Source organism: Balaenoptera acutorostrata, chromosome 9, assembly GCF_949987535.1.
Source record: "Balaenoptera acutorostrata chromosome 9, mBalAcu1.1, whole genome shotgun sequence".
Taxonomy (NCBI): domain Eukaryota; kingdom Metazoa; phylum Chordata; class Mammalia; order Artiodactyla; family Balaenopteridae; genus Balaenoptera; species Balaenoptera acutorostrata.
The window spans coordinates 81,245,651-81,258,316 of NC_080072.1; the positions used below are offsets into that span (position 1 = coordinate 81,245,651).

Sequence of the window (12,666 nt, forward strand, 5' to 3'; positions counted from 1 at the left end):
TGAGGACATTATTACTTGTGTAAAAACTAAACTCTCATCAAACTCTCACTTGGTGAAATTATACTCAATGTTCTCTTATTCTCTCCTCAGTAGAAGTTTCACACTTGGTTGTAATGTTTTATGAATAAAGCCTTATTGAAATACATTTTGGTGTAGTTATGAAATTGTTGGCTAATTCTACTTCTCTTCCGACCACTTTCCCTCTTCCTTTGTATCTCCTCTGTAATGTTTTTAGATATCGCATAAATATAAACATATATTATGACATACTTTACAGATGACTTTTAGTTTGAAAACTTGCTGAATGACATTGTTGATATGATAAAAAGTTTGAATTTAAGGCACATCATTTTGAATGGCTCCATTCTGTGGACCAGGGCTACCCAAAATGTGCTCCACAGGGCAACGCAAGTCTGGGATCTGCTTGCTACCAGTCTGATGACATACATACAGAACTTAATGGTAAGCATTTATAAACTTTTATAAACAATTTCTCAGAGTAATTTTACATCTGTTGAGTATGTCTGTAATAATATCTTCCAAAGAGAAGCAAGTGGTTTGTCTCATGCTGTTGCCTCTCTTCCTCTTTTTCTTCCTCCCCCGCCCTCCTTCTCCTCCTCCTCTTTCCCCTCCTCCTCTTTCTCCTCCTCCTTCTCTTCCCTCTCCTACTTCTTTCTTTTCTTCTTCTTGTCCTCCTTTTCCTTCTCCTCCTCTAGATATAAAAGTCCATGATATTTACATAAGGTACATAAACAACTGTTCCTCTCAGTCAATGCAATGACAACTTAGTTTAAACCATTGTTGGAGGAGGTCATGAGAGGACATGACTGCTGGATGACCCGTGAACTGGACCTGGGCAATCAGAGGCTCCTCACTGCTCCCCTGTCCCTGGAATGCATGTTCTGCCCACCGTTCCCACTGCTGGAGCCATTTTCAAGGATGCAGCCTTGAGAGAGCCTGTGTTGTTGAGATCACGTGGACTGGATATGTGACTTTGACTGAACCCAGTTAAGACCTATGTATAAACAAGGTTCTGGGGGCAGGTGCAGAGATCTATTCACCTTGCGGTCGCCCAAGACAAGCCTCATATGTAAGTTCCCTTGCTTATCAAATCTGCCACCTACCAGTCTGGAGTGATCTGCCTTTCTTCAGTCTCTCCTTGCTTTCCATGTGTGGGAGCCAGTTTCAAATTTCACCCAGGGAACTCCTGAGGTTGTGAACCTGTAACAGGGAAGAACCAAATCTGACTATATGTTGGATCTGTTTCTTTTACTTTAACCTTTGCTTTCCACTGCTTTTGTTCACTAAAAGGATACTGTCTATACATAATGGCCTGCCTCAGGGGAACCCTGCCCCTCTGCCTGAATGTTAAACCAACGTGCCTTTGTTCAGGGAAGCATCCTGACCCTGTCCACCTGTGGATGGCTGCAAGAAAGAAGAAATTAACACATCCCCTCCCCGAGGCTGGCCATTCCAGGGGACATTTGCAAATCTTATGCCCTTTTTACTTTGCTTCCTCATCTCCTTCCCGTCTCTGTTCTATAAAAGAAATTGACATCAAATCCCGATAAGATGGTTTTTTGGAGATACTAGTCTGCCATTTTCTTGATCTGCGGGCTTTCCAAATAAAGCTGTATTCCTTGCCTCAACACCTCATCTCCCGATTTACTGGCCTGTCGTGCGGCGAGCAGAACGAGCTTGGACTCAGTAACAAACCAACAACCATTATTTAAAATACCCCCTTTCCTCTGTAGCTCCATTAAAAAAAATTCCATTTTGCAACTGTATTCTTCGTTGAATAAAGTCCAGTTCTCCAGCTTGATATCCTGGATCTTTCATAACATAGCCCAATATAACAGTCCGAACTCCTCATAATTCTCATAAAAAGTTATATAATTTCTCCTTATTGTCTATTTAAACCATTTCCTTTCCCAGAATGTGTTATCTGCTTATGTATTTATTAATTTATTCACTCATCTAATGAATATTTATTTAGCATCTACTAGATGCTGGGCAATGGGTTCCTGCCACTCAGTAGTTTAATAACTAGTACTTCAAATACATACCTGTTTTGGGGGGACTAGCTCAGGTCTTGCCTTCTCCATGAGGTGCAATTAGAAAAAGTACTGCCTATCGTCAGAAAAGTTGAGAGTCAGAAGACTTGGCTGTAAATCCCAGCTGGTCAAGTTACTTTACTCCTTGAGTCTCATTTGCATATTCATCTGTGAAATGGGGATGATAGTGATCTTTTCTTCATGCAGATTTATCTTAAAAAAAAGATTATGTGGAATAATGATGTAAGAATATCTGGCATAACACGAATCCACTCAATGCTATTTTCCTCTCTTCTCCTATGAAAAATTTTGCTTTTTATTAACTCTGCCACCAAAGGCATTTTTTTTTTTTCTGTCCTCTGCACCATACACATTCTAAATTAGTTCCTTTAACTGGTATTATCTTCCTATTCCAACTTCCCCTTTTTCTGGAATCCTCCGCCACCCCTGCTTCCTTTCCCATCTGCCCTAATTCTTTATATTTTTTCAGGATGGGATTCAGAACCTCGCTCCTCTGTAACTACTCACAGGTCCCTTGAATTTCTGGCATTTTCTTACAGAACTCCTTCAGCTCTTAGCCATGTTATCTTGGCTGTTGTTGGCCATCTTATTAACTCCATCTTGTCTGTCTAATGAAAATAAATATTCTTTGATGGCAAAGAGAATGTTTTATATGTTTGTATTTTTCTACTCCCTGGAGTATAGAGCATATGATAGGTAGTTTAAAAATCCAGCAGAACCTTGACACTGGTGAAGGACATTGATTGGTAAGCCACGCTATAATGTGGATGCCCGGTGGCTAGCAGGATTTAGTGCTCAAGTGCTTCTCTCATCACACCATCCTCACAATGCCACTGCACCCAGTTTTTCCTTTAGCAAAATAATGAACCCATGATTGGACATTCTGTGCTTGCAAAAAGCTGAAACTTCAAGGGTAAAAGCTTCAAATTCCAAGGGTATCTTATGCTTTTGATAAAGCTGGTTGTACCCAAAAATACTTAATGAAATAATTCTTATTTGGCTAATTATACTGGCATTGTACTGCTTCAACAATAGACATATCTCCAATTACCTGTCAGGTGTGGGTTGGAAGGCTGGTTTCTGGGTAAATATAGACAAGGGAATAACTGCTTGTCCTTGTCTGGAAGCTCTGGACCTGCCTGCATTTTCCCAGCTCTGAAGGAGCAGATGCCAAGCACTCCTTTAGGTGCTCAGTGAACTTTCAGAGGCCACATCAGCTGTCTTCAAAAGTCCCACTCCAGGAAGTGTCCTTTCTCAAATATTCCATCTCTCAGTAGCTCTACCCAGTAACCAACTTTCTGAAGAATAGTGTCTGGCAAGATGGAAGGATAAAGCAGTGTCTTGACCTAGAAGACTGTCTTTTATTTAATCTAAACTTTATTTATGTTGATTTTATTTGTAAAAATTACTTCAAAAAGAAAAAAAACCTCAAATTTCCACCATAATATTAGGAACTAATATTAGAAATAACTTTCAAATTATGGCTAACGCTAATGGAATGCTTATAACGTACCTGTGTAGTTTTTCTTAGTCCAGATAGATATATGCAATCAGACTGCAGGCTCAAAATCCAGCTGAAAAAAGAATTCATTAGAGATAGCCTCATCCACCAGAGGGCAGACAGCAGAAGCAAGAGGAACTACAATCCTGCAGCCTGTGAAACAAAAACCACATTCACAGAAAGATAGACAATATGAAAAGGCAGAGGGCTATGGACCAGAAGAAGGAACAAGATAAAACCCAAGAAAAACAACTAAATGAAGTGGACATAAGCAACCTTCCAGAAAAAGAATTCAGAATAATGATAGTGAAGATGATCCAGGACCTCGGAAAAAGAATGGAGGCAAAGATCGAGAAGATGCAAGAAATGTTTAACAAAGACCTACAAGAATTAAAGAACAAACACCTAGAAGAATTAAAGAACAAACAAACAGAAATGAACAATACAATAACTGAAATGAAAAATACACTAGAAGGAATCAATACCAGAATAACTGAGGCAGAAGAATGGATAAGTGACCTGGAAGACAGAATGGTGGAATTCACTGAAGACAGAATGCTGTGGAACAGAATAAAGAAAAAAGAATGAAAAGAAATGAAGACACCCTAAGAGACCTCTGGGACAACATTAAACACAAGAACATTCTCATTATAGGGGTCCCAGAAGGAGAAGAGAGAGAGAAAGGACCTGAGAAAATATTTGAAGAGATTATAGTTGAAAAATTCCCTAACATGGGAAAGGAAATAACCACCCAAGTCCAGGAAGTGCAGAGAGTCCCAGGCAGGATAAAGCCAAGGAGAAACACACGGAGACATATAGTAATCAAACTGACAAAAATTAAAAACAAAGAAAAATTATTGAAAGCAACAAGGGAAAAATGACAAATAACATACAAGGGAACTCCCATAAGGTTAACAGCTGATTTCTCAGCAGAAACCCTACAAGCCAGAAGGGAGTGGCATGATATATTTAAAGTGATGAAAGGGAAAAACCTACAACCAAGATTACTCTACCCGGCAAGGATCTCATTCAGATTTGATGGAAAAACCAAAATCTTTACAGACAAGCGAAAGCTAAGAGAATTCAGCACCACCAAACCAGCTCTACAACAAATGTTAAAGGAACTTCTCTAAGTGGGAAACACAAGAGAAGAAAATGACCTACAAAAACAAACCCAAAACAATTAAGAAAATGGCAATAGGAACATACATATCAGTAATTACCTTAAATGTGAATGGATTAAATGCTCCAACCAAAAGATACAGGCTCGCTGAATGGATACAAAAACAAGACCCATATATATGCTGTCTACAAGAGACCCACTTCAGACCTAGGGACACATACGACTGAAAGGGGTAGGAAAAGGATACTTCATACAAATGGAAATCAAAAGAAAGCTGGAGTAGCAATACTCATATCAGATAAAATAGACTTTAAAGTAAAGAATGTTACAAGAGACAAGGAAGGACACTACATAATGATCAAGGGATCATTCCAAGAAGAAGATATAACAATTATAGATATCTATGCACCCATAGGAGCACCTCAGTACATAAGGCAACTGCTAACAGCTATAAAAGAGGAAATCGACAGTAACACAAAAATAGTGGGGGATTTTAACACCTCACTTACACCAATGGACAGATCATCCAAACAGAAAATTAATAAGGAAACACAATCTTTAAATGAAACAATCGACCAGATAGATTTAATTGATATTTATAGGACATTACATCCAAAAAGAGCAGATTACACTTTCTTCTCAAGGGCACATGGAACATTCTCCAGGCTAGATCACATCTTAGGTCACAAAGCAAGCCTCAGTAAATTGAAGAAAATTGAAATCATATAAAGCATCTTTTCAGACCACATCGCTATGAGATTAGAAATCAATTACAGGGGAAAGAAACGTAAAACACACAAACACATGTAGGCTAAACAATACATTACTAAATAACCAAGAGATCACTGAAGAAATCAAAGAGGAAATCAAAGAATGCCTAGAGACAAATTACAACGAAAACACAATGATCCAAAACCTATGGGATACAGCAAAAGCAGTTCCAAGAGGGAAATTTATAGCAATACAAGCCTACTTCAAGAAACAAGAAAAATCTCAAATAAACAATCTAAACTTACACCTAAAGGAACGAGAGAAAGAAGAACAAACAAAACCCAAAGTTAGTAGAAGGAAAAAAATCATAAAGATCAGAGCAGAAATAAGTGAAATAGAAACAAAGAAAACAATAGCAAAGATCAATAAAACTAAAAGCTGGTTCTTTGAGAAGATGATAAACAAAATTGATAAACCATGAGCCAGACTCATCAAGAAAAAAAGGGAGAAGACTCAAATCAACAGAATTAGAAATGAAAAAGAAGTAACAACTGACACTGCAGAAATACAAAGGATCATGAGAGATTACTACAAGCAACTCTATGCCAATACAGTGGAAAACCTGGAAGAAATGGACAAATTCTTAGAAAAGCACAACCTTCTGAGACTGAACCAGGAAGAAGTAGAAAATATGAACAGACCAATCACAAGCACTGAAATTGAAACTGTGATTAAAAGTCTTCCAACAAACAAAAGTCCAGGACCAGGTGGCTTCACAGGTGAATTCTATCAAACATTTAGAGAAGAGCTAACACCCATCCTTCTCAAACTCTTCCAAAAAATTGCAGAGAAAGGAACACTCCCAAACTCATTCTATGAGGCCACCATCACCCTGATACCAAAACCAAAGATACTACAAAAAACAAAATTAAAGACCAATATCAATGATGAATATAGATGCAAAAATCCTCAACAAAATACTAGCAATCAGAATCCAACAACACATTAGAAGGATCATACACCATGATCAAGTGGGATTTATCCCAGGGGTGCAAGGATTCTTCAATATATGCAAATCAATCAATGTGATACACCATATTAAGAAATTAAAGAATAAAAACGATATGATCACCTTAATTGATGCAGAAAAAGCTTTTGACAAAATTCAACACCCACTTATGATAAAAACTCTCCAGAAAGTGGGCATAGAGGGAACCTACCTCAACATAATAAAGGCCATATACGACCAACCCATAGCAAACACCATTCTCAATGGTGGAAAACAGAAACCATTTCCTCTAAGATTAGGAACAAGGCAAGGATGTCCACTCTAGCCGCTATTATTCAACACAGTTTTGGAAGTCCTAGCCACAGCAATCAGAGAAGGAAAAGAAATAAAGGGAATTCAAATTGGAAAAGAAAAAGTAAAACTGTCACTGTTTGTAGATGACATGTAACTATACATAAAGAATCCTAAAGATGCCACCAGAAAATTACTAGAGCTAATCAATGAATTTGGTAAAGTAGCAGGATACAAAATTAATGCACAGAAATCTCTTGCATTCCTATACTTTAAGGATGAAAAATCTGAAAGACAAATTAAGGAAACACTCTCATTTACCATTGCTACACAAAGAATAAAATACATAGGAAGAAACCTACCTAGGGAGACAAAACACCTTTATGCAGAAAACTATAAGACACTGATGAAAGAAATTAAAGATGATATCAACAGATGGAGAGATATACCATGTTCTTGGATTGGAAGAATCAATATTGTGAAAATGACTATACTACCCAAAGCAATCTACAGATTCAATGCAACCCCTATCAAATTACCAATGGCATTTTTTACAGAACTAGAACAAAAAATTTCACAGTTTGTATGGAAACACAAAAGACCCCAATGGCCAAAGCAATCTTGAGAAAGAAAAACGGAGCTGGAGGAATCAGGCTCCTGGACTTCAGACTATACTACAAAGCTACAGTAATCAAGACAGTGTGGTACAGGCACAAAAACAGAAATATAGATTAGTGGAACAGGATAGAAAGCCCAGAGATAAACCCAAGCACATATGGTCACCTTATCTTTGATAAAAGAGGCAGGAATATACAATGGAGAAAAGACAGCCTCTTCAATAAGTGATGCTGTGAAAACTTGACAGCTACATGTAAAAGAATGAAATTAGAACACTTTCTAACAGCATGCACAAAAATAAACTCAAAATGGATTAAAGACCTAAATGTAAGTCCAGACACTATAAAACTCTTAGAGGAAAACATCGGCAGAACACTCTTTGACATAAATCACAGCAAGATCCTTTTGACCCACCTCCTAGAGAAATGGAAATAAAACCAAAAATATACAAATGGGACCTAATGAATCTTAAAAGCTTTTGCACAGCAAAGGAGACTATAAACAAGATGAAAGACAACCCTCAGAATGGGAGAAAATATTTGCAAATGAATCAATGGACCAAGGATTAATCTCCAAAATATATAAACAGGTCATGCAGCTCAATATCAAAAAAACAAACAACCCAATCCAAAAATGGGCAGAAGACATAAATAGACATTTCTCCAAAGAAGACTTAGAGGTGGCCAAGAAGCACATGAAAAGCCACTCAACATCAGTAATTACTAGAGAAATGCAAATCGAAACTACAGTGAGGTATCACCTCACACCAGTTAGAATGGGCATCATCAGAAAATCTACAAACAACAAATGCTGGTGAGGGTGTGGAGAAAAGGGAACCCTCTTGCACTGTTGGTGGGAATGTAAATTGATACAGCCACTATGGAGAACAGTATGGAGGTTCTTTAAAAAACTAAAAATAGAATTACCATATGATCCAGCAATCCCACTCCTGGGCATATACCCTGAGAAACCATAATTCAAAAAGACACATGCACCCCAATGTTCATTGCAGCACTATTTACAATAGCCAGGACATGGAAACAACCTAAATGCCCAATGACAGACGAATGAATAAAGAAGATGTGGTACATATATACAATGGAATATTACTCAGCTATAAAAAAGAACGAAATTGGGTCATTTGTAGAGACGTGGATGGATCTAGAGACTGTCATACAGAGTGAAATAAGTCAGAAGGTTAAAAACAAGTATTATATATTAATGCATATATGTGGAACCTAGAAAAGTGGTACAGATGAACAGGTTTGCTGTTCAGAAATAGAGACACAGATGTAGAAAACAAATGTATGGATACCTAGGGGGGAAAGCGGCGAGAGTTGGGGGGTTGTGGTGTGAAAAAAAAAGAATTAATTATATAGGACTGAATAAATTGATGTTGGAAACTTTTTTTCATTATTTATTTTAAATTTCAAGAACCATTATGAGGCTTGAAAATGGAGAAAAAAGAGATCACTAAGTGTTCTTTCAGTGCAGTGGTCCTGAGTGTTGTCTAGGTGATCCTCCAGGGATTATTTAGTTGCATTTGATTATTTCACTGTCTGGTTGACTAATCTATTTTATAGCTGTGTAGGGATAGAAACTAAGTTGTAGAAAACCGATAACAATCTAAGTTTTTCCGGTCCACGGTAATGCAAACAGTCTTGTCCATAGAAATGCAAAGAGTCTAAAAAACAAAACAAATGAAGAAACAGTTTCATAGAAACAGAGAATAAACTGGTGATTGCCAGAGAGGAAGGGGAGGGGCTTTGGACCAAATAGGTGCAGGGGAATAAGAGGTACCAAACTTCCAGATAGAAAATAAATGTCAAGGGGATACAATGTACAGCGTATGAATTATAGCCAATAATATTTTAATAACTTTGTATGGTGACAGATGGTTACTAGACTTATCATGGTGATCAATTCATAGTGTATATAAATGTCAAATCACTACGTTATGCACCTGAAACTAATATAATATTATATGTCAACCATACTTCAATTAAAAAAATTAAAAAAAGGAATGCAATGGCATATTGTCTCATAGAGATAAAACTTTTAAATGTAAAATTTATATTTAATTGACCTATAGAATTTTAAACAGTTTTGTGTTTATTAGCAAAATCACTTCAATGTTCCTATTTGCACATATATATTCTCCAAAATCTCTTACTAGTACACTCATTAATTAATTGAATAAACAAATTCTTTGACATATGTTTATTTTATGTTTGTTTGAGAGTCATAATTTTACCTTTTAGAAAATTATAGTTTGGCAGTTTGGGAGGTTACACTGAGAAGCCCAAATGGGCTGTCTTGGCAAAGTATCAAGTAAACCGCATTTCTGGAGAAGTTCACTAATGGTTACATAGCCTGGACATATCCTTTCTTGGCCTCCAGAGTGAATTCCAAGTAACAATAGAATTTTAGCTTTGCTTACTCTGTTTCTCTAGTTTTTCTTCTCTCTCTACTGATTTTCCCATAGTCAATAATATATTCCCAAGTGGTTGCATCAATGACTGGAAATTTGGTTTTATAGCATAACCATTTGATGATGTTTCTAGATGATGGAGATGAATTCTCTGTTGCATGAGAAAAAACAGAGAAACTGATTGGTTAGTCTTTTTTGTTTGTTTTTCTGTTCATCTATATTTTCGTGAGCTCACATCAATTCAGAATTTTGTGCCCCCTGGGAAAGAGGATAACTCTTTAAGATCTAGGCCAGTTTGTTTTTGTATTTCTGTGTTTATTCTCGACTGGGCTGAGGTGTGAGACTGAATCCATAAGTTCACACTCTTCCCATCCTTATTTCTTCTTTCTTTCATAATGTGCAGCAGCAAGTAGAGAGATCTCTTGAAGGTTACTCCAAAGCCCATGAAAGTGAAAGCTCTGGTAAACCTGGGGCTCTGCTGATGGGGGCCAGGCCATCTAGGAGCAATGTCGGCACCAGGCTCGGTCACCTCTCTACCACTTGTGGTGGCTAAGTACAGAGAAAAGCACAGGTAGCTCCCCAGGAGGAAGCTCAGCACCACAACAAACCCCAACAGGAAGACAATCCTTGGGAAGGTCAGGAACAGGTGCTGAATAAGAAAGACAGTGTCAACAACCTGCAAGTGTCCAAGGTCATCAACATAAGTCTCCAGGTACAAGTCTGACACCACCAACTGGACCAGAAACAGTGCTCTCCACAGCCACGGTGGCAGCTTAGGCTGTCACCATCAAGAGGAAGAAGAGGCAGTACCTGGTATTCCAGGCCCCAATGCAGTTGTTCATCCACACACAGTGATGGTCAAACTGGTGTACACACCAGTTATACATGCTTCAGTGCTTGGATCACACTGGTTTCCTTAAATCACACATAGAGCACTTCATGTTCTTTGGGAACATAACTTCATCGAATTCATAAACTTGAAGAAACAGTAATTCGTTTGCTTTTGTTATGGTACCGGGGTTGGTTACACAACTTAGGGCAAAAACAAACAAAACAGGTTTACAACCAGCAGCCAATAAGGCAGAAAAAAGGTAATACAAGAAGAACTCCAGCTCTTGACAAAGGCAAAATATTTCCCAGGTGTATTTGATATGAACTCTCCCTTGCAAGATGAGATGCAGGATAACGAAGGCGTGGTTCCGTGTATGAAAGTGGTAATGAAGCAATCTTAGCACGGGTCTCCAAAGACATTCTGGAATCATACAGGAAAAAGAATCTGTGCTCTTCCTCTGACCAGGCCTTTCAAGCAATGGGTTTTTGAGCAGATGCAGATTGTAACAACACCAATCAGCACCAAAGCCAGGTAGAACAAGAAGAGAACCAGAAAGTCCATCCTGGGGGAGGTGATTCAGGGTCCCCAGCCTCCATATATCTTTTGTTTGGATAGTTTTCAGCTGGCAGCTCTGGCATTCCTCCTCCAAACATTCACGGAGAATTCAAACGGCATCTCCTCTTGTGCAGTGGCATCCGCCTGGCTCAACAGGTGGCACCCAAAGCTGCAGGACATGGTTCCTCTAAGACAGCGGTCCCTAACCTTTTTGGCACCAGGGACCGGTTTCGAGGAAGACAATTTTTCCACCGACAGTGGGGGAATGGTTCAGGAGGTAATGCGAGTGATGGTTCAGGTGGTGATGTGAGCAATGGGGAGAGGCAGATGAAGCTCCGCTCACTCGCCCGCTGCTCACCTCCTGCTGTCCGGCCTGTTTCCTAACAGGCCATGGCCTGGTACTGGTCTGCGGCCCAAGGGTTGGGAACCTCTGCTCTAGGAGGCTGGATCTGGCACCAGGATTCTTACATAATCTTAATATGTCCCAAATTCACAGAAAATGAGAAAAGTAGTTTTAATATAGTAAATGTATTATTTTTTTAAATTCTTTTTTACAGATACTATTAACTCAGAAACATCTTAAGAATTTAAGTTCACATAATAATGGTAAGTCTTTGGCAAATCAGAATGGTTTAATAATCTTGGTTTTATGAATAAAGCTAAGTCTTTTCTCTGATTTATTAGTGTTAAGTATTATACAAGTATACACTTTATTTTATTTTAAAATAAGAAATGAGTTTGTTTTCTCATGAACATACTACTTAATTTGTACTTTCTCAGTGAGTCCTTCCCTGACTTAGAACACTTTAAGTTAAGAGCTACACCTTAACCCCTGACTCCCAATTGCCTGACACTGCCTTACAAGTATTTTTCCCATAGAACTTATCATCTTCTAACATACTATATAATTGAATCACTTATTATGTCTGCTGTTTATTGCCTGTCTTTCTCAGGCACATGGGAAGCTCCATGAGGGCAAGAGCTTTTGTTTTGTTTGCTGACATAATTCAAGAGTCAAGTAGATGCTCAATAAATATTTTTGAATAAATTAATGTGGAATTGAGGCTGAATGCCAGCAAAGATGGGAAGTCAGTAACAGGATATATAGTCAGCCTGACCAATTCCTGAAAAATAACTTCTCTCACTCCTCCCCAGACTAGACACTAGAAAATTACAGAAATAGCAGCAGCCCTCAGAAATTCTCAGAACCTGTTGTTGAATTTCTGAGGTGTCCCAGAGGGGAGGATCCACTGATCAGGTTGAGATATGAGAGTGGTTGAGTCCAGACCAAGCTCCCTGTCCTGAGGTGCTTCAATTTCTTCCTGGCCCCTAAACTAGGCAAGAAGGCACAAACTAAGATGAAGGCCCTCATCCCTCCCCCAGCTAGGGACACTGATAATCCATGAAAATATGAGCTCACAGAGCAAATAAGTGAGGCATCCGAGGAGAGAAAGATGTCCAAAAGAAAGTTCACATGCTGAAAACCTATATCTGTGAGATAGGCTGGGACCTGAGAACCG

The 12,666-nt window shown here is 38.4% G+C and overlaps 1 pseudogene; it reads right to left on the reverse strand.

The window, feature by feature from the left end:
• Positions 1-10,133: 10,133 nt before the first annotated feature.
• On the reverse strand, positions 10,134-11,244 carry LOC103008600 (palmitoyltransferase ZDHHC4-like; annotated as a pseudogene).
• Between the last annotated feature and the right edge of the window lie 1,422 nt (positions 11,245-12,666).